The sequence below is a fragment of the Acinonyx jubatus genome, chromosome D3, assembly GCF_027475565.1.
Source record: "Acinonyx jubatus isolate Ajub_Pintada_27869175 chromosome D3, VMU_Ajub_asm_v1.0, whole genome shotgun sequence".
NCBI classification, from domain to species: Eukaryota; Metazoa; Chordata; class Mammalia; order Carnivora; family Felidae; genus Acinonyx; species Acinonyx jubatus.
The window spans coordinates 87,115,465-87,136,921 of NC_069392.1; positions in this window are offsets into that span (position 1 = coordinate 87,115,465).

Sequence of the window (21,457 nt, forward strand, 5' to 3'; positions counted from 1 at the left end):
CAGCGAGATCGTGACCTGGCTGAAGTCGGACGCTTAACCAACTGCACCACCCAGGCGCCCCCAGAATTTTTTCTTAAATAAGGTTATAATGCACAAATAAAAATGCTTATCTTGAAGACTCAGAGTTTTTTATTTTATTTTTAAATATTTATTTATTTATTTATTTATTTATTTATTTTTAATATAAAATTTATTGTCAAATTGGTTTCCATACAACACCCAGTGCTCATCCCAACAGGTGCCCTCCCCAATGCCCATCACCCACTCTCCCCTCCCTCCCACCCCCATCAACCTTCAGTTTATTCTCAGTTTTTTAAGAGTCTCTTATGCTTTGGCTCTCTCCCTCTCTTTTTTTTTCCCCTTCCCCTTCCCATGGTCTTATGTTAAGTTTCTCAGGGTCCACATAAGAGTGAAAACATATGGTATCTGTCTTTCTCTGTATGACTTATTTCACTTAGCATAACACTCTCCAGTTCCATCCACGTTGCTACAAAAGATCATATTTCATTCTTTCTCATTGCCACATAGTATTCCATTATGTATATAAACCACAATTTCTTTACCCATTCATCAGTTGATGGACATTTAGCCTCTTTCCATAATTTGGCTATTGTTGAAAGTGCTGCTATAAACATTGGGGTACAAGTGCCCCTATGCATCAGCACTCCTGTATCCCTTGGGTAAGTTCCTAGCAGTGCTATTGCTGGGTCATAAGGTAGATCTATTTTTAATTTTTTGAGGAATCTCCACACTGTTTTCCAGAGCAGCTGCACCAGTTTGCATTGCCACCAACGGTGCAAGAGGGTTCCCGTTTCTCCACATCCTCTCCAGCATCTATAGTCTCCTGATTTGTTCATTTTGGCCACTCTGACTGGCGTGAGGTGATATCTGAGTGTGGTTTTGATTTGTATTTCCCTGATGAGGAGCGACGTTGAGCATCTTTTCATGTGCCTGTTTGCCATCCGGATGTCTTCTTTAGAGAAGTGTCTATTCATGTTTTCTGCCCGTTTCTTCACTGGCTTATTTGTTTTTTGGGTGTGGAGTTTGGTGAGTTCTTTATAGATTTTGGATACTAGCCCTTTGTCTGATATGTCATTTCCCATTCCTTTGGTTGCCTTTTAGTGTTGTTGATTGTTTCCTTGGCAGTGCAGAAGCTTTTTATCTTCATGAGGTCCCGATAGTTCATTTTTGCTTTTAATTCCCTTGCCTTTGGAGATGTGTCAAGTAGGAAATTTCTGCGGCTGAGGTCAGAGAGGTTTTTTCCTGCTTTCTCCTCTAGGGTTTTGATGGTTTCCTGTCTCGGATTCAGGTCCTTTATCCATTTTGAGTTTATTTTTGTGAATGGTGTAAGAAAGTGGTTTAGTTTCATTCTTCTGCATGTTGCTGTCCAGCTCTCCCAGCACCATTAGTTAAAGAGACTGTCTTTTTTTCCTTGGATATTCTTTCCTGCTTTGTCAAAGATTAGTTGGCCATACTTTTGTGGGTCTAATTCTGGGGTTTCTATTCTATTCCATTGGTCTATGTGTCTGTTTTTGTGCCAATACCATGCTGTCTTGATGATTATAGCTTTGTAGTAGAGGCTAAAGTCTGGGATTGTGATGCCTCCCACTTTAGTCTTCTTCAAAATTACTTTGGCTATTTTGTTCTTTTGTGGTTCCATACAGATTTTAGGATTGCTTGTTCTGGCTTCAAGAAGAATGCTGGTGCAATTTTGATTGGGATTGCATTGAATGTGTAGATAGCTTTGGGTAGTATTGCCATTTTAACAATATTTATTCTTCCAATCCATGAGCATGGAATGTTTTTCCATTTCTTTATATCTTCTTCAATTTCCTTCATAAGCTTTCTATAGTTTTCAGCAAACAGATCTTTTACATCTTTGGTTAGGTTTATTCCTAGGTATTTTATGCTTCTTGGTGCAATTGTGAATGGGATCAGTTTCTTTATTTGTCTTTCTGTTGCTTCATTATTAGTGTATAAGAATGCAACTGATTTCTGTACATTGATTTTGTATCCTGTGACTTTGCTGAATTCATGTATCAGTTTTAGCAGAAGTTTGGTGAAGTCTATTGGGTTTTCCATGTATAATATCATGTCATCTGCAAAAAGTGAAAGCTTGACTTCATCTTTGCCAATTTTGAAGCCTTTGACTTCCTTTTGTTGTCTGATGGCTGATGCTAGAACTTCCAACAATATGTTAAACAGCGGTGAAAGTGGACATCCCTGTCGTGCTCCTGATCTCAGGGGGAAAGCTCTCAGTTTTTCCCCATTGAGGATGATATTAGCCATGGGCTTTTCATAAATGGCTTTTATGATGTTTAAGTATGTTCCTTCTATCCCTACTTTCTCGAGGGTTTCTATTAAGAAAGGATGCTGAATTTTGTCAAATGCTTTTTCTGCATCGATTGACAGGATCATATGGTTCTTATCTTTTATTTTATTAATGTGATGTATCACGTTGATTGATTTGCAAATGTTGAACCAGCCCTGCAGCCCAGGAATGAGTCCCACTTGATCATCGTGAATAATTCTTTTTATATGCTGTTGAATTCGATTTGCTAGTAGCTTATTGAGAATTTCTGAATCCATATTCATCAGGGATATTGGCCTCTAGTTCTCTTTTTTTTGCTGGGTCTCTGTCTGGTTTAGGAATCAAAGTAATGGTGTCTTCATAGAATGAGTCTGGAAGTTTTCCTTCCTTTTCAATTTTTTGGAAAATCTTGAGAAGGATAGGTATTATCTCTGCTTTAAATGTCTGGTAGAGTTCCCCAGGGAAGCCATCTGGTCCTGGACTCTTATTTGTTGGGAGATTTTTGATAACTGGAAGAATCAGAGTTTTTCTATCTTCCAAGGAGAGGGCCCAACTTTTTTCTACCGCAACTGAATGGAAAGAAATATAATGGAGATATTTAGTGAGGGAAGCTACAACATGTCCTATTCATTTTATGAGAGCACATTATAAAAATTAAAAGATCTAGGATGAGCAGCATTGCCATCTGCTCTATTCTTTCACCCCCTCAATTCCATCCCCAGATACCGCCAGGTACAATATTTGGGATGTTGGCGATTCTGGTAGTCACCGCCATGACTTATAGATGCTTGCAGAACCACTGATTTATCAACTTTGAACATTACCTATTGATGGTTGTCATTAAGTCATGAGCATTCCAGCCGATTTAAATTACTCTCTACCTCCTTAATTCTTTTCTCCCAACCTGATGCTATATGATTTTACCCTCACCTATTATTGGTTGTTAAGTAATATGCTTAACCTTCAATGTCCTCTCTCACCAGTTTTAGTTATTTCTTGTCTCCCCACCATGCAAAATAAAAATATCATGTCTCACTACTGCCTTTAACAACATCTCGACATTTTCCTCTTAACAATTTTATTGTCTGTTTCAATGTCCAGGTCATTGATGTCATTTTTATTCTTTATAAATAAATCGTTAAATAAATAATTATATGCTCAATTATTCCTCTGAAATGTCTATATCCTCTTAAATCATTATAAACAGAAATTACTGGGTTGCCTGGGTGGCTCAGTCAGTTAAGTGTCAGGCTCTTGGTTTTGGCTCAGGTCATGATCTCACAGTTTTGTGACTTCGAGTTCCATGTCAGGCTCTGCATTGTCAGTGTGGAGCTTGCTGGGGAGTATCTGTCTCCCTCCCTTACTCACGTTGTTTCTGTCTCTCTGAAAATAAATGAATGCACTTAAAAAAAAAAAAAAAGATGAGGCACCTGAGTGGCTCACTCAGTTAAGTGGCCAACTTTAACTCAAGTCATGATCTCACAGTTCTTGAGTTCAAGCCCTGCATCGGGCTCTGCGCTGACAGCTCAGAGCCTGGAGCCTGTTTCAGATTCTGTGTCTCCTTCTCTCTCTGCCCCTCCCCGACTCATGCTCTGTCTCTCTCTCTCTCTCTCTCTCTCTCTCTCAAAAATAAATAAACATTAAAAAAATTAAAGAAATTACTGAGAAAACATTTGTCATTTTCCTGAGCTAAGTGGTAAGCTAAAATTACATTATTATTACATTTTTCAATTATTTTATTATGTTACATTATTTTACTTTTATAAAAATTTTTATCACTACTATGTCACATAAATAAATCTGTTATTGCAGGGAAAACAATATTATTGTTTTATTCCTCTTTAACTGCTCAAAATAATACCACATTTAATTTTGTTTTCCACAGAAGAGAATAAGACTGGTTAGAAAAACAAATACTGTTAAAATATCCCTGCAACTCAAACCAATCATGTACTTAATGCAATCCCTGTAAAAATACCCAAAGTATTTTTCACAGAACTAGAACAAACAATCCTAAAATTTGTATGGAACCAAAATAACCTCAAAGAGCCAAAGTAATCTTGAAAAAGAAAAGCAAAACTGGAGGCATCACAATTCCAGATTTCAAGTTATATTACAAGGTGTTAGTAATTAAAGCAGTAAGGTTTTGGCATAAAAATAGACATAGAAATTAATGGAATGAAACAGAACCCAAAAATAAATCCACAGTTATGTGATCGATTAATTTTTCACAAAGCAGGAAAGAATATCCAATGGGGAAAAGAGGGTCTTTTTAACAAATGGTGTTGGGAAAACTGGATATGAGCAGGTACAAGAATAGAACCGGACCACTTTTTTGCACCATACACAAAAACCAACTCAAAATGGATTGAAGACCTAAATGTGAGACCTGAAAACATGAAACTCCTTGAAGACAGAATGGGTAGTTTCATTTCTCTGACCTCAGTTATAGCAACAGTTTTCTAATATGTCTCCTGAGGCAAGGGGAATAAAAGCAAACATAAACTATTCAGACTACATCAAAATATAAAATTTCTGCCTAGCAAAGGAAACAAGCAAAACTAAAAGGCAGCCTACTAAATGGGAGAAGATATTTGCAAATGACACATCCAATAACGGGTTAGTATCCAGAACTGATACAACTCAATACCCCCAAAACATATAACCCAATCCATAATGGGCAGAAGACATGAACAGACAGTGGCCAACAGACACATGAAAAGATGCTCAACATCACTCATCATCAGGGAAACGCAAATCAAAGTGAAAATGAGATATCAACTCACACTTGTCAGATCTGCTAAAATCAAAAGGACAAGAAACAAGGGTTGGTGAGGATGTGGAGAAAAAGGAACCCTCTTGCACTGTTGTCAGGAATGTAAATTGGTGCAGCCATTGTGGAAAGCAGTATGGAGACTCGTCAAAAAATTAAAAATAGAACTACCCTATGATCCAGAAATCACACTACTGGATATTTACCCAAAATATACAAAAATACTAATTCAAAGGGATACGTGTACCACATATGTGTATCACAAAATTATTTACAACAGGCAGACTATGGAAACAGAGCAAGTGTCCATTAATAGCTAAGTGGATAAAGTTGTGGTGTGTATATACAATAGAATATTCTTTAGCCATAAAAAGGATGAAATCTTGCCATTTGCAATGACTTGGATGAAGTTAGAGAGTATAATGCTAAGCGAAATTAAGTAGGTCAGAGAAAGGTAAATATCATATGATTTCACTCATATGTGGAATTTAAGAAAGGAAACAAATAAGCAAAGTCAAAAACAGAGAGAGAGAGAGAGAGAGAGAGATACAAAACAAAAAACAGATTCTTAACCATAAAGAGCAAACTGATGGTTACCAGAGGGCAGGTGGGTAGGAAGACAGTGGAAACAGGGATCAGGATTAAAGAGTACGCTTATCATGATAAAATAAAATAAATTAATAAAATAAAATAAAATAAAATAAAATGATTTTTAAAAGACTGGTTGAAGAAGATCTAGAGTACACTTCACAGTACAATGATTGATTATCTGAAATTACACCAAAGTATATCAAATTAAAAAGAAATTAAAATGAATACCATAGCAACCCTCTGAAAGTAGATATCAATATTGTTATTATAAGGCTAAAAACCATCAAGAGACTCCCCAAGGAAACATAGCTAACAATGAAAGAGCTAAGGTTTATCTTTGGTGCCTACTGCCACCGTTAAATTATGAGCTCCTTGAAGAGGCTACAATTTACACAGTATTTTTTTTTCCTAATGATCAATGCAATAAATAGAAGATAGTCAATGATTTGCTAACTTTACCTTTTTACTTGTATATGTCTTATCATAACTGGCAGTCTTACAATGATACATCATAAAATGGATATAACAAATTATGAAAATGATACTGTAGTTAATACGGTAAATTAAAAATAATTTCAGCTCATTTTATAATTCACTGGTATTTGTCCAAGGAGCCCTGCAAGTAACAGGGCTCACACTTGCAAGGAGCTCACAGTCTAATGGAAAATTCATACACAAATGGAGTACAGTATAACACACACAATAATAGAGGACCACAAAAGGAACAGAAGACACTCAAACGGGGTTCGAGGAAGGTCTTATAGAGGAGTTTGTACCTGAAGCAGAACGTGAAGTGTTCATATACGTTGCTCAATTATGTCTGGGGGGGGGGGGGGAAGTGTTTCAGACAAAGCAACAACATGTGTAACAGCAGATTCAAGAAAAACAACACAGTATGTTTGAATATTTAAACACAAGAGCCAGGGAATGGAGGGAGTCACAGGCAATCATGACAGGTTCTGAATGTGATAGGCATCTCTACAATGACTCCCCAATATCCCCCTTGCAAGTATTAATGCCTTTTCACCCTTTCCTCTTTATTGTGGTTGGACCCAGTGGCCCTCTTCTAACAAGGAGAATATGTCAAGAGTGATAGGATGTCATCCTCGAGATAAGGGCACAAAAATACTGTGATTTCCATCTTGCTTGCCTTTTCTCACTCTCCCTTAGAGTCTTACAGGGAAAAAGCTGTCTTTTTGTGATTAGCCTTAATGAGGCCCAAGTGGCAAGAATCTAATGGTATCTCGTGAACAGCTTGGGAGGATTTACGTTCTGCTAAAACCCCAAAACCAGTTAAACTAAGATGACGACAGGCTGGTGGACAAATTGAGTGTAACTTACAGAAGGACCCAGAGCCAGAGGCACCAGCTTAGCTGTGGCCTGGATTCTTGCCACAGAAACTATGAGAAGGTGCATGTCCATTGTTTTAACCTGTCAAACTTTGGTATAGTTATTTTCTGCAGTAATAGATAACTATTACCATCGGATAGGGGCAGGTAATAATGAGCGCATGTATACAGATCACACTGAAAACTCTGAAAATAACTAAAAAACAATGGGATATAATAAACATTTCAGAAAGAGTGGCTGGATGAGGAATTTGAATTATAACAAAAATGACCTAAATGTAAATGATTATAGGCGTATGGTATTGGAGGCGGGAGTATCAGATAGAGAAGTCTAATGGGAGAAGGATCAGTCTTAGCAAAGAGCAGTGAAGTTGGAGTGTAGGAAAAGGATCTCAGACATAGATAGAAGGCAGACACAACAGAACTTTGTGATAATCAATCCAAGGCAGGCAAGTGAAGAGGGAGCATCTACGATGATGTCACGGTTTTCCATTTAAATGGTTCTTGATGAAGGGGTCACCATCAGTCCCAAGAAATACCACCTAGGAGGAGTATGTGCGTTGGATGGGGAAGGACAGAAACAAAGAGTGAGTTCCATTTCAGACATGTCAGACATGGAGCGCTTAAGACAGGCTGAGGTGCAGATTTGAATGAATGAAAGAATCTAAGGGACCAAAAGTGGGGTCAGCATTCATCCTGAACATCAACATCTGCTCACTGGGAAGAAGGGGAGGATAAAGTAAAAGAGACAGAAAGGAGCCTCGGAAAGGGACACAGGGGGTCAGAGGAGCCCAGTGTGGCAGAAATTGCATTGGAAAGAGCACTACGCAAGACAGGAGGAAAGTGCCGAATTCCAGCAATAAAAATAGATGCTCGACGCCTGGCAAGTGGAAGCAGCTGGCCACCAGAGCTATAGCATCTGGTAGACACATTCTCACAACTGTTGTAGATACGCTGAAGATCGCTGTTCTGTCTTCAGCGTCAGAGCCAGTGTTTGGAGGCCATTAACTCTTCTTCCCTTGTACATTCCAAGATGTGTGCTCCGAGAAGGCTACATGCCATGAGTACACGGACTATACAATAAATCGTTCCTACTCTATTACCAGGGAGAGGAAACAAAGACCTTTCATAAACTGGCTTATCATGGAGGGGTGTCAACGAAATCTGATATTACTGCTATCTTCAGACTAAGAGGAGGGACATCAACTTCACTCTGGAAAAACAAGGGAATAAGATTGTTATGACTTGTCTAATCACGAAAACACTTAGAAGAAAGAGCAAAACACCCCAACATGTATTTTCTTGGTATCTCCAACAGACATTCTCCCTTCTCCCTTCTTCTAATTTATTAATAAGATAAAAATATCTTCCTACTTGTTAACTGAAATAACTAAATTAAAGCCACACTGGTTGCTACTAAGACCATCAGTTGATTAAACAATTTCACTTGCAAAGTAGACCATTATTTTCCAAAGCAGAATAACCTCTGCCTTCCCCGCCCCCTACCATTTAGTAATACTGAGATAAGGATGATAGTGTTCTCTTTAGATATTTTCATTTTCTCTATTGTCCGTTTTGTCTCGGTAGTTATGTGAAACACTAGGGCAGAGAGAAAGTTTAACAACTCATTTATGTGACCCCAGTAACAAAGTTGCTACGTTCACCCTGGAGGTTGGAAAATGAGTTGAATAAAACAGATGCTAGGGCATATGGGCCTTAAGGCACAACCACCCTTGGGATATCATTTCATGGGTATTTGGTGCACCAATTGGAAAGTTAGATGGTTTTCTGTGTACATTTATCCAAGCGAGTAGTGGGAGCGTAAGTGCTCCAAAATCCATGAGGGTTTGCACTTGCCAAGTCCTGTGGTTTGTGACCATAAGTTGTGCTCTGATCATGCTGTTCATTATGTTCCTACTTAATAAAAAATGGAAAACATTCAGCTTTCCAGCATGATAAAAGCATATGATCAATGTGTTTTCTTTTTCAACTGAAGAGAAGATCTTTTACTTCTGCAATGCCAGATGGATCCAAATGTAATTTTAACTAAAACCCTGTGAGTGAACAGTTCTAAAGTGAGAATTCTGAAACACATGCTCATTCCTCAAACATTTTACAAAAGGAGGGATGAGATGGAAATATTTAACTAATGTCATTATTCTCTCACGCTATATTGGTGAAAGATATTCAGATTTGTATTCCTCCTTATTCAATGATACAGTTGCAACTCAAGGAGACAGGATTATGTACAGCATATAGGCATTTTCAAATCTCTTATCATGCTGCTGTTTCCAACTACTATTATCCAGCTATGAAAATTATTTATCCCATCAGCCCAGGACCTTGAAGATAAATGAGCAAGAGATTTTCTGGCCATCCATGGCCAAGCTGAACTGAAGGTCCTTAATTACCTCTAAAGACAGGTTTTTTGTTTTGTTTTTTGGTTTCATATTTTCTGATACCTTGGTCAAGATTGTTTTTCCCTCTTACCCCATTCAGTTTTGTGCCATAATCTTCTAAACTTATTTCTCACTTTGAATGTATGGTTTAATCTTAAGTTCATGTAGACTTTTTCTATTTTTAAGTGAATAGCATTAAAGCAAGCCAAGAAAACAAAACAAAACCAAACTTCGGGTATCATTTGTAATCGCAGTCCTGTCTACAGATGGGCCTAGACATTTTGCTCCTCTTAATTAATCATATTTTAATAAAAATCTAATTTTTTAGATAAGCCTTAAGTTCACAGCAAAATTAAGAGGAAGGTACAGAGATTTCCCATAAAAAATTTACAGCATTCTGCATTACCAACATCCCTGACCAAAGTAGTACATCTGTTACAATTGATGAACTTACATTGACACATCATAATCACGCAGTCCATAGTTTACCTTATGGTTCTCTCTTGGTAAAAACATAAAAAGGTAGGTATCCACCATCATAGTGACATACTAATTATTTTCACTGCCCGAAAAGTCTTCTGTGCTTGACCTTTTTATCTTTCCCCACTCCCCACTACTCAATCCCTGGAAGCCACTAATCTTTTTACTATAAACACAGTTTTGCCTTTTCCAAGTTGTCACATAGGTGGAATTATATATTATCTAGCATTTTCAGATTGGCCTTCTTTCAATTCATAATATGCATTTAAGTTTCCCTGCATCTATTCATTGGTTTGATAGCTCATTTCTTTTCAGCAGATATTCCGTTGTCTGGATGTACCAGGTTATCCATTCAACTTTGTTTTCCTTCAATATTGTGCTTCTCTGGGTATTTTGTTTCTCCATATAAATCAGTTTACCAACATCCATAAAATAATTTATTGGGATTTTGATTGGGACTACGTTAAATCTACAGATTAAGTTGAGAAGAACTGACATCTTGACATTATTGGGACTTTTTATCCATGAACATAGGATATATCTCCATTAATTTAATTATTTTTTTCCATTTTATTCATCTTAGTTTTATACTTTTCTTCATATGGACCATATGCATATTTTGTTAGATTTATACTTAAATGTTTCATTTTTGCAGGTGCTAATGTAAATGGTATTGTGTTTTTAATTTCAAAATTGACTTGTTCATTGTTGGTGTATAGAAAAAAAAGTTGACTATTATCTAATAACCTTGTATCCTACAACCTTTCTATGATCAATTACAAGCTCCAGAGCTTTCTGTTGATTCTTTCAGATTTTCCACATAAACTTTGCAAACAAAGACAGTTTTATTTCTCCCTTCCCAGTCTGCAGGCTTTTCATTTCCTTTTTTTTTTTTGTCTTATTCCTTTAAGCATTCCTTTGAATACAATGTTAATAAGGATTGATGAAGAAAGGATATCCTTCCTAATTCTTTATCTTAGTGGGGAAAGTTTGAGTTTATCACCACTAAGTATGATGTTCACTGTAGGCTCTTTTTGTACATATTCTATATCAAATTGAAGAAGTTTTCCTCTGGTCCTGGTTTACTGAGAGTTTTTATTATGAATGAGTGTTGGATTTTGTCAAATGCTTTTTCTGCATCTACCGATATGATCATGTGATTCTTTTTAGGCTTTTTATGGATTACATTAACTGAATTTTTAAATGTTTATTTATTTATTTTGAGGGGGGAAGGGGCAGAAAGAGAGGGAGAGACAGAATCCCAAGCAGTCTCCACACTCAGCATGGAGCTCAACTTGGGGATCTATCTCAGCACTGTGAGACCATGACCTGAACTGAAATCAAGAGTTGGACGCTTAACCAACTGAGCTACCCAGGTGCCCTGGATTATAGTAATTGATTTTGAATGTTGAACCAGGGTTGTCATGTGTATCTATTTTTATACATTGTTGGGTTTGATTTGCTAATATTTTGCTGAAGATCTTTGCATCTATGTATGTGAGATATTTACAATTTTCTCAGGTGAAAGAGACAGTTGTGGAGTCAGAGATTTGAAGATAAGAGAGAACATTTCAATTATCAAATGGGAGAACAGAAGAGAAAGTTCACTAGGAGATGTAGAGAAATTACTGGTGGTACCGAGGACACAGCTGAAATCTGGTGTTCTTTCTCGCTCATTATTGGCATCAACCTGTATTGCATATACACTTTTTAAATAGTACTGAGAACCTGGGTGCAGTCATGAAGAAGGCATTCAACTGGATTCAAGTAGGTTTTAGTCTTAGGAAAAAGAGTATATTGAGGAACAATGGGACAAAAGGTTACAATATGGGTAGAATAGTTGAAATAAGGAGACCTCCAAAAAAGGGAATGATTTCAGCTGAAAGCAGAAGTTTCAAGGCACTGGAGTTTGCAAGGATCTTAAGGAGATGTAGAACAGTTAGAGCCATGAAATGCAAAATGTTAGGTCCAGAAAAGAACCTTACGCGTAATTTTACAAGGATTGGTGAGTGCAGAATTGTTATGGGACACCTGCAGACTCAAGCACCACTGAGAAGCTTAGGGGAGATGAAGAAGCCAAACACTGGCTATGTCATTATTCGGGAGCTTGAAATCACCCAGACTAAGGATGGTAAAGTTGAGTGCGAAATGGGTACCCAAATCTTCAATTAATGAGTGAAAATGATGAAGAAGTTAATGAATGAGATTAGCCCAGGAGTATGGCAATTCCACACTTCATCCCTAAAATTATGAATAGTTTACCTTACAAGGCAAAAGGAACTGTGCACGTGTGGTTAGGGTTACCAGCCAGAAGGCTTTCAGGATTTTGCAGGCGAGTCCTAGTAATCACATGAGCACTTAAAAACAAAAGGAAGGGGTGTGAGAGACTCAAAGTTCAAGGGAGATTTAGCATACCACTGCTAGCTTTGATGAGGAAGGGGACTATATGTAAAGGAACATAACCTTTACGATTTGAGGTTGGCCCCCTCTGGTAGCCAGCGAGTAAATGAGGACCTTATAACTATGTAAGCGAGGGACTGTATTCTATCAGCACGCTGAATTATGCTGGAAACAGATGCCCCGCCCCCAAGACCCTCCAAATAAGTGCACAGACTGATGGACACCTGAGTTTGGCCCTTATGAAATGCTAAACAGAGTACCCCGTTGAGTCACCACGCAGCTGATGCTCCTGACCGACAGAATTATGAGATACTAAGTGGGTGTTATCTTAAGCCGATAAACTTATGATGATTGGAGACGGTAGCAATGGAAAAGTAATTCATACCCAGTTGTAAGGATCATTACAGCTTTTTGTAAGGTGGTGGAAAAATAATCATATGGACTCAAAAGCAAGCAGGAAAGGATAGTGACCCTTAGGAATATGGGAGGTACAATAATGAGATTTGCGAGTGGTGGAAGGAGTTTATTATCTATGCGAAAAGAGAGGTTTCAGTTGAGGTGGGACGTGGAAGGACCTTTTAGAAAGGATTAAGGATACAGAAGATGGTGAGAAATTGGCCAGCTGGGGAGGTTCAGAGGCTGAGCGGGCATTGGTAGAGATTCCACCCTGTGAGGGAAGGTCATTTGTTTCATGTTGCGAGGGAAGGGCAGTGATGGGCAGCACACAGCTTGAGTAGGAAGTGCTATGACGCTACATAGCGTCTTGAACGATGTGATGAACATAAGAACCAGTGATTTCGCGCTAGGTGAGGATAGTAGAGTTCATGTGTGATGTAAACTTGATGTAAGAAAGTTCATATAAAAAAAGGCTGGTATTGATTTGGGTATTTCTTTATCCCCTTGGCCAAATACCATATTAATCTTACCCTTCTTTTCAAAACTCAGAAGTTTTCCCAAGCTTTCCTCTTATTTACCGCTGCTTTATATAAAATTCCTATTTTGCTACTTTTTCTTTGCATTTGCCACCGTCAATCCTTTTGAAGTATTCAAGACACCGACAAATGCGTGAGTAATCTTAAATGAAATTGCAAGTAGTATTCTTTAAATTTTTATTAAGTTTCAAATTTTAATTCCGGCATAGTTAACATACAGTGTGATATGAGTTGCAGGTGTATGGTATAGTGATTCAACGATTCTCTACATTAGTGGTCATCATGATAAAAGTCCTCTTAATCCCCCTCGCCTACCTTCCCCACCCTCCAACCCACCTTCCCTCTGTGAACCATCAGTTTATTCTCCAGAGTTAAGAGTCAGTTTCTTGCAATTCATATTTATTCAAAATTTTAAGCTAAACCTTGATCTTGTCAGGCAAACATGTACTATTAACTCTAGTCACTAAATTATTTAAATAAATATAACATCCTCAAAATTGTGAGAAGAAAAGTATCTCACAGTATGTCGTAAGTGGCTATGTCATGAACCAGAGTGCTATTAAAAGGTGATTATGTAATAAACGATCATTGTTTCAAGGTAGAAGTGCTAAACTTTAAATAAGAAAGGTGTTTCTCCCTGTGGATCATGTTTGGCTAGTAGAGTCCATTTGGGGCATTTTACTAGCCCATAAAACAGTGGATGACTTCTGCGTTTCAAAATTTTGTTCAGTGAGATTTACTGTTTCTTTTGTAAGAGGCAGTTCGGCATTAGAAACACTCTTATTTCTATAATATTGAACTTTCTCGTTGACGGAGAAAAAGCATTTTATCAGGTAAGAGCTTTACATATTGTAGTGAGTGAACACGCACTATAATTCAGATCAGACCTTTTAAAAATGTCCTTTATTTTCAAGCTGAAACGTAAATGACGTTGTTTGCTTAAAACTTTAGCATCTAATCTAACTTCAAAAGGGAGCCTTGAGAAACAGGACATGTTTAATACTTGCATATAAATTAATGTGGCACAACCACGGGCATTAATGATTGTATTTCATCTCAATTACATTTCTGCGTGGCCTTATTAAACGCTTTCTCATAAGAAAGATCGAGCGTGTGCTATTAGGAATATCTATGTTCAAGTTACAGTTTTTATTTTCTGTTACTATAAGTACACACTGTCCTTTATAACTGCTGCTGAACATAGATACCTACCCAAAGTTAAGGAAACAGGTCAAGTTATAGGTTACTGCTCTGAACCCTTTTACACATGACTCTTAGACTCACTGTAGTCTTTGATTTATTGCCTCTTTAATGCAAAATGCGATATAATAAGGATTCAGTCGCCTGAGACAAGCTATTCATCTGTCTGTCCCTTTATGTGCAATCTATGGTTTACTAATTCGAGGAAGCATAATTTAGTCTGGATTACCCTGAATAAATATACCCCACATTTATTATACTAGAGGTTAAAGCACAGATGTTCTTTGCAGACTACCATTTTATAATTCAGAATCCCTCCAAGTAACTCTAATTTTATGAAGCAAGTTTAGACTTGGCAGCTAAAGAGAACACAGATTTCGAATCCCATTTGTACTGTGCAGCTAAATTATTGCACATGCCTTTCGGCCAGGTGGAATTATCTATTTCCTTTTTTTTTTCTTTTGAGTAATGGACTTTTTTCTCTTGTTACTACTGTGCAAGAATCTTCTAGTCATTTAATCTATGCATCAAAAACTTTCAGGAAGGCACCATGATGGCTGATGGAGGAAAAACATAATTGTGCTGAATATGTTTGCCAACATTTCAGATAATATCTACGGAAATTTGTAATTAAATTTGTGTACTTTAAACCATATCTTTCTAGCATTGTTCCAAAAAAGTCTTCTGTATTAAGCAAATACTACCCCCTCAGGACAATAGCACAGACTCTGGAAGAGCTCTGTTAAGGCACAATCCATTCCTTTGATGAGATTCTAATCTATCTGGATAAAGAAAATAAAACATATGGAAAATAGTGTCTATAATGAAGTACATAGGTAAATTCAGAATGGTGCCATAACTTTATCGGATGAAATCCAAGGATAATAAATGATGGAAATATCAGGAGGAAAGATTCATATGGATTGAGAGATTATAGCATAGAAATAAAACCCATGGACTTTGATCATATAATCTAGTTAATAATCCAGGCTGCGATTCTTTCAAGGTATGTGACCTCAGGCAAGTGAATTAAAGGAGCTAAATATCAGGAGATTTTTATCGCAAAAAAAGAAAAAGTGAAATTACTAATAGGGTTTTGATAAAATAAAATGAGATAACGGTATTTAGCAATCATAAAACATCGTATGTCACACTTTCAAAATGGTTTATTTATTAACTCACAGCATCCTCACAACAGCTCTTTATCAATATCATCATTCCCCCTTTTTATAACCGAGATACACAAACGATAAGTAGCTTAAGGTCACATCTATGAATGAAGGAGCCACGATTCTGGCCCTAGAGCTCATGTGCTCGAACACTATATTGTGTTACTCAATAAATTTTCCGATTGTCCTTGTCATAGAGTGAGGTCTGTCCTAGACCCCGAAGCATTATTAGGGTATAAAGAGTCCGAAGAGAGATACCACATACAGCAAGGCTTTAACATATGTATCTGCCTCGTGGTGTGCAAGCTCTGATGTGTGCTTTAGATGTATAAAATTGTAACCATACCTCAAATTATTTTTTTTCAAAAGTTAGTCATTGTTCTTACAGATTAATGATAGAAAACAAGTTGAGGGTTGCTGAAGGGAGTAGGTGGGAGATGGGCTAAGTGGGTGAAAGGTATTAAGGACGGGACTTGTGATGAACACTGGGTGTTATATGTAAGTGATGAATCACTGAATTCTACTTGTGAAACCAATATTGTACTCTATGTGAACTAACTAAAATAAATAAATAAATCAAGCAAGCAAGCAAGCAAGCAAGCAAGCAGGCTTGTGAGAAATTAGGATATAGGTGATACCCATCACAACTCACTCACTTCCAAAGAAAGCAACCACGTTGGTAATCCACTGAAAATCTATGACTATTTCATTGCTTTGCTTTTTCGATTGGCGTTCATAGGTGTATGGAAAATATCTAATGAAAAACTTAGTAGTGATGCTTAAATGTTAGAAGTTGTTACCCTCAACAAAGCAATATTTGATTAAAATACTGTAAGAATATAAAATGAACAGCAATGATGTAATTGATAAATTTGAAAGCACATGCCATTATATGAACTGGGTTTTCTCTCAGAGACACGGTAGTCGCTGATGTTTACTTCTAGGCAAAATACACGAAGAAACTGACTAAGGGTTTTGATATTCTCTGCATTTGTTATTCATATTATCCTGGACACCTTACGTTTTGCTCCACTTCACAAGTAAGATTTTTTTAAAGGGAAATATTCTACTGCCTTAGGATTTTAAGTAGTTTGCTGACTGTTATTTTTATTTCAAGGGAGGGGAAACAATGTCAATCATGTAAATCTATTTACTTAAGTGAGACATACAAAGTCGTCTCAGCCCACTGGGAATTGAGTTATTTGCCCTGGGAATTGACTAATAATATATGGAAAAGGGATATATTGATATTTAATTTTCCACCTGACAGTTTACTTAAAGTTCTGTCGCCACTACTGAAGAATCAATTTGTTTCCAACGTAAATCTTAAGAACTAAACTACTCATAAGTGCCGATATTACACTAAAACAAGTTAGCTCCCAGTTTCAACACTAGTAAATAGCATTTTCTGAAGAATGTAAAGAGTCTGTAATTTGGGGATGCCCTGGATATCTCTAAGGAAGGCTTAGAGCCATCAGAAACATCATCATAATAGAACTGCTGTCTGCAGGGAGTTAAAATTAATACCACACACGTGCAAATTTAAACATGTATCATTAATAGAGAAGATCCACTTCCCAAAAACTTCCTTGGTTTTAGTGACTCTTGCATCGTAGAGATTCAGAGAATCTTTTGGACTCAATAATGTAGAGTCTAATGATATCTCATTACTGGACGTTTCCACATTCACTAAGCTCCAAATTGCATTGTCCAGAATATTATCCCTGAATCAGGCACTAACGTGATGTTTAAACACAGGGACATCACAAAGTTTAATGTGTTACCCTCTACACGTATTGAGGGCCATCTCGGGAGTAGTAGACAGGACATCCCATTCATACAACCATTGAAATGGGACAGCTCTTTCCCAGCTTGACATACACATAAAGGAAAAGGGCATGTCTGTGGTCCGAAGAAATAGATAATAATGCCCAAGTCTCCCTTGGACAAAGCATTTTTTTTTCACCTTCCAGCCCATCCAGTGTTGTTTATGAAGTGGGCTGTGAGCGATAATAGCAAGAATGAGGAACTCTACTTGACATGATTATGAATGGCAGCCTCAAAAAGGACAGCTACCATAAAACAGCAAAATCACAGACGAAGGGCATGTTCAGTACAAGCCCTGCATTACAGAATCTACTGCAGCGTTGGTAGCTGAAAATTAAATCTATTTCTTGATGTGTAGATGGGACTGACATTCTCCATTTCCATCTCGGATCGCAAGATTTACTAAGTAGAAATCAAAAAAGCAACCTCAGTTACTGTTTCTTGAATGTACAAATTGAGCCATCAAAACACATATTTTGAAATTTTGATTTTGAGCGTTGTTTGTGTAGATGAAGGAGATTTCAAGACGAAGTGAGGGTTAATCATGGTTATCATGTTTCTTCCAGAGCATGTCTGAGGGAAGGTGAAAAATGATTGTTTAAACTGTCTACCTTGCAAACAGGTTGCAGTACATGTATGCAATTGGCTGCATACATGTATGCAGTACATGTATGCAGTACATGTATACATTATTGAGTACATGTTGTCAGCTATTAGTAATATATATTTATATACCACGTGTGGTTTTACGTACTTTGTATTGACCATAAACACAATCTCCTGGAGTGTTTACTTTGTACTTAATAAGAATCCTTTTTTGAATTTTTAAAAATGTTTGTTTGAGAGGGAGAGAGAGAGAGAGAGAATGAGCAGGGGAGGGGCAGAGAGAGAAGGGGACAGAGGATCCAAAAGGGGTTTTGCACTGACAGCACAGAGCCCGATGTGGGGCCCTAGCTCACAGACAGTGACATCATGACCTGAGCCAAAGTTGGACACTCTCGGACACTCAACTGGCTGGGCTACCCAGGTGCTCCTCAGAGAAGAATATTTAATTGTGCTCAGTAATTTTTCCTTACACATAAAGTTTTTACATTGATATAAACCATAGTAAAATCTATGGCATTTTAAAGTTTTTATTTCAACTAAGGGTGCATATTCTATGAAAAATAATCCATCAGTCTGTAACCAGAGTTTTGCTTTTTTCTGTTCTTCGGTAAATACATATACACATTTAACAATCTCAAATGTGTAAATAAATCCTCAACTATTTTGAAGAAAAATGTTTATCCCAGGACATCAATCTGAATGTAGTCAGGAAGAAAAGTCCCTGCAAAGTTACAGAATAAGAGAGATTTATACCAGGGCTAGAGAGAGCAGGCAAATTTGAGAAGCACAGTGTCCTGGAAGGGCTGCAAAGTGAGAGCCCGTGGAGGAAGCCATAATTGCATTGACAGTGGCCTCAAGCTCCCGGAAGGTGTCTGGAGCATTTGGTGGGACGCAGCCCCTGCAATTCTCAAACAACGTCCTCGGCAGAGAGCCCTGCACCTGAGCATAGACGTGCATGACCCTTGGGCTTACTGGTAGCGAGATACATAGTTAATTAACAGAGTTTGGTGTTTCCATAAAAGAAGAGGAATTACCTGAAGGTTAGGATAAGCAGGTTGGTGCAGAATAGTTTTTTCACCCACCAGGAATTTGAAGTTAGTGGAAAAATCCTATTCTCAGAGTGGCAGTCTGACCTACTTCCTCACTTATAATTGCTATCTCGCACACCATTCACCACCCTGAGATCAAAGCTTGGACTCAGCTGAATCACCCTTCAAGGATCCAATTTCCAGGAGAATTGCCCCTCTCTGAAGCTTACATTTCTGGACATTGTAATAGACAATAATTTGCAGTTTACTAAAGATGCTTATGGGTGACTTCTCCATGTCATTACTCAAGATACACTTATTTCTATAAGTGCATTTCAGCATTTATGGGATAGACTCAACTTTTCTTACTATCAAGTTAACAAGAGATCAAAATCACTACAAGCAGCAGTGGCTATATCTTCTAGAGATCACCACGAGCAATTCTTACTCCAACACTAGATTTTTCATTGTGTAAGACAGTTAAGTTGTTATCACAACTACCAAGTATAGCTTGAGTGTGATATCAGCATAAATATAGATATTAGAGAAAGATAACTTAAAATAAAGACACAGCTCCCATTCACGTCTGTATGTGGATGCGTCTATTCTGCGTGGTCTTCCAGGAGACTTGGTGACTCCCTAATCCATGCCTGTATATCAGAGATGCTCAGGGACCCAGTACTACACATCTGCTCTAACAAAAATCAAAGCAAATCCCACAACTGGAAATAATAACAATAAAACCCCAACTACCTCCTGGTGCCTCGTGTTCTCACGATAAACACTGTAGATACAAATATACTCCATCTATACATAAATATACTACATTTGTCACTCATTTCAATTATTCATGTGCGATGATGCCTTGGCAAACACAGAGGAATCTTATGTGTACATAGATATATTAAATAGGAGAGTCTGAAAAAGACATACTGTATGGTTCCAATTATATGACATCCTAGAAATTATAGAGACAATGGGAAGATCAGTGGTTGCCAGGGGCTTGTGGGGAGATGGGAAGATGAATATGTGAAGCACAGGTGATTTGGGGAATTTATACTAGTCTGTACAATACTATGATGGTGGATATAGGACATAGTTCATTTGTCAAAAACTCTAGAGCTGAATGACAAAAAAGAAGGCAAATTAGAAAATCGTTAGGAAGGTGGGGCATCCCAGGAAGGAATTTGGCACTCTGACAAGAGATTCTGTTACAAATGTACGCAACGACCTCACCCAAGGGGAAGGGGGGGGGGGGGGAAGGTGCTCATCTAAGTAACTCTGGAAATGGGTGGGATCTGTAAGACCAGAGGCAAAATGAACTGCATATAAGCACTTCCTTCTAGTTGATAAAGTTGTTTTTCAAGGGGGCATACAGGTTAGCAATTCTGATACGTGTATATTGCTGTTGAACATGTAAACAGATAGATTTCTCAATATTGGGAGAGGATTTAAAGATAAGCAGGGTGAGGAGGCTAGAATCATCCACATGGTAACACACTAGAGGTGGAGACATCAGTGGGAACTCACGTTTCACTCAATATGATACAGATAATTACACATAGAAATATTTGTAGATATTTATAGGTTAGTGTACACACATATATTTCCTTGCTTAGTCAGGTGAGATGATCTCAAAAAAACAAAAAAAAACAAAACAAAAAAATAAAGCCTTGGTAGCAATCGGCATGCACAGCTCCTAAATCTTGGCCTCTAATACCATTCTCTAAAACAAAAACAAAACAAACAAAACAAAATCAGAGCTCTTTGGAGAAATGGCCTATTCTGGGATTGAGACAGAAAATATGCAAGATGAGCCTACAATACCTTGGGGTGTCAGAAGGTAGGGAAGTGCTAACCACACCCACAAAGGCACACGGATGGGAGCGCGTCACAGGGACACTGAGAGAGAGCTCCCGAGAGCCAGAACAGGAACTATTGGACCAAGAGAATAAATAAAGGTGTATTGGATTATAACCCAAAGTATAAAATAAATATCCATGAGTACTTATTGATAGCTAAATAATTGGATAAACTAATAAAGGGTAGAGGATTCCTGTGCCAAATAATTCAGAATAATGTATGGGTTCTCCACTCTACAGAAAGGATAGCCTAAGTTTCTACTCATTAAGTGCAGACTGTGCATATTGATTTCCTTCCAAAGAAAAGACTACAAAATAGAAAGGGTAGAAAGTGTGTGTGTGTGTGTGTGTGTGTGTGTGTGTGTGTGTGTGCTGGCGGGGTGGGGATATACAGTAGGAAAACCTGAAAAACCTCAGCCAGGCGATCAAGTCAATATGAACAATGATAAGTATTTGAGAGTATATAGCCTTGATATGATGTAATGAAAATAGCATTCTACCTCTGTGCTTTTCTTTCCAAAAACCCATAA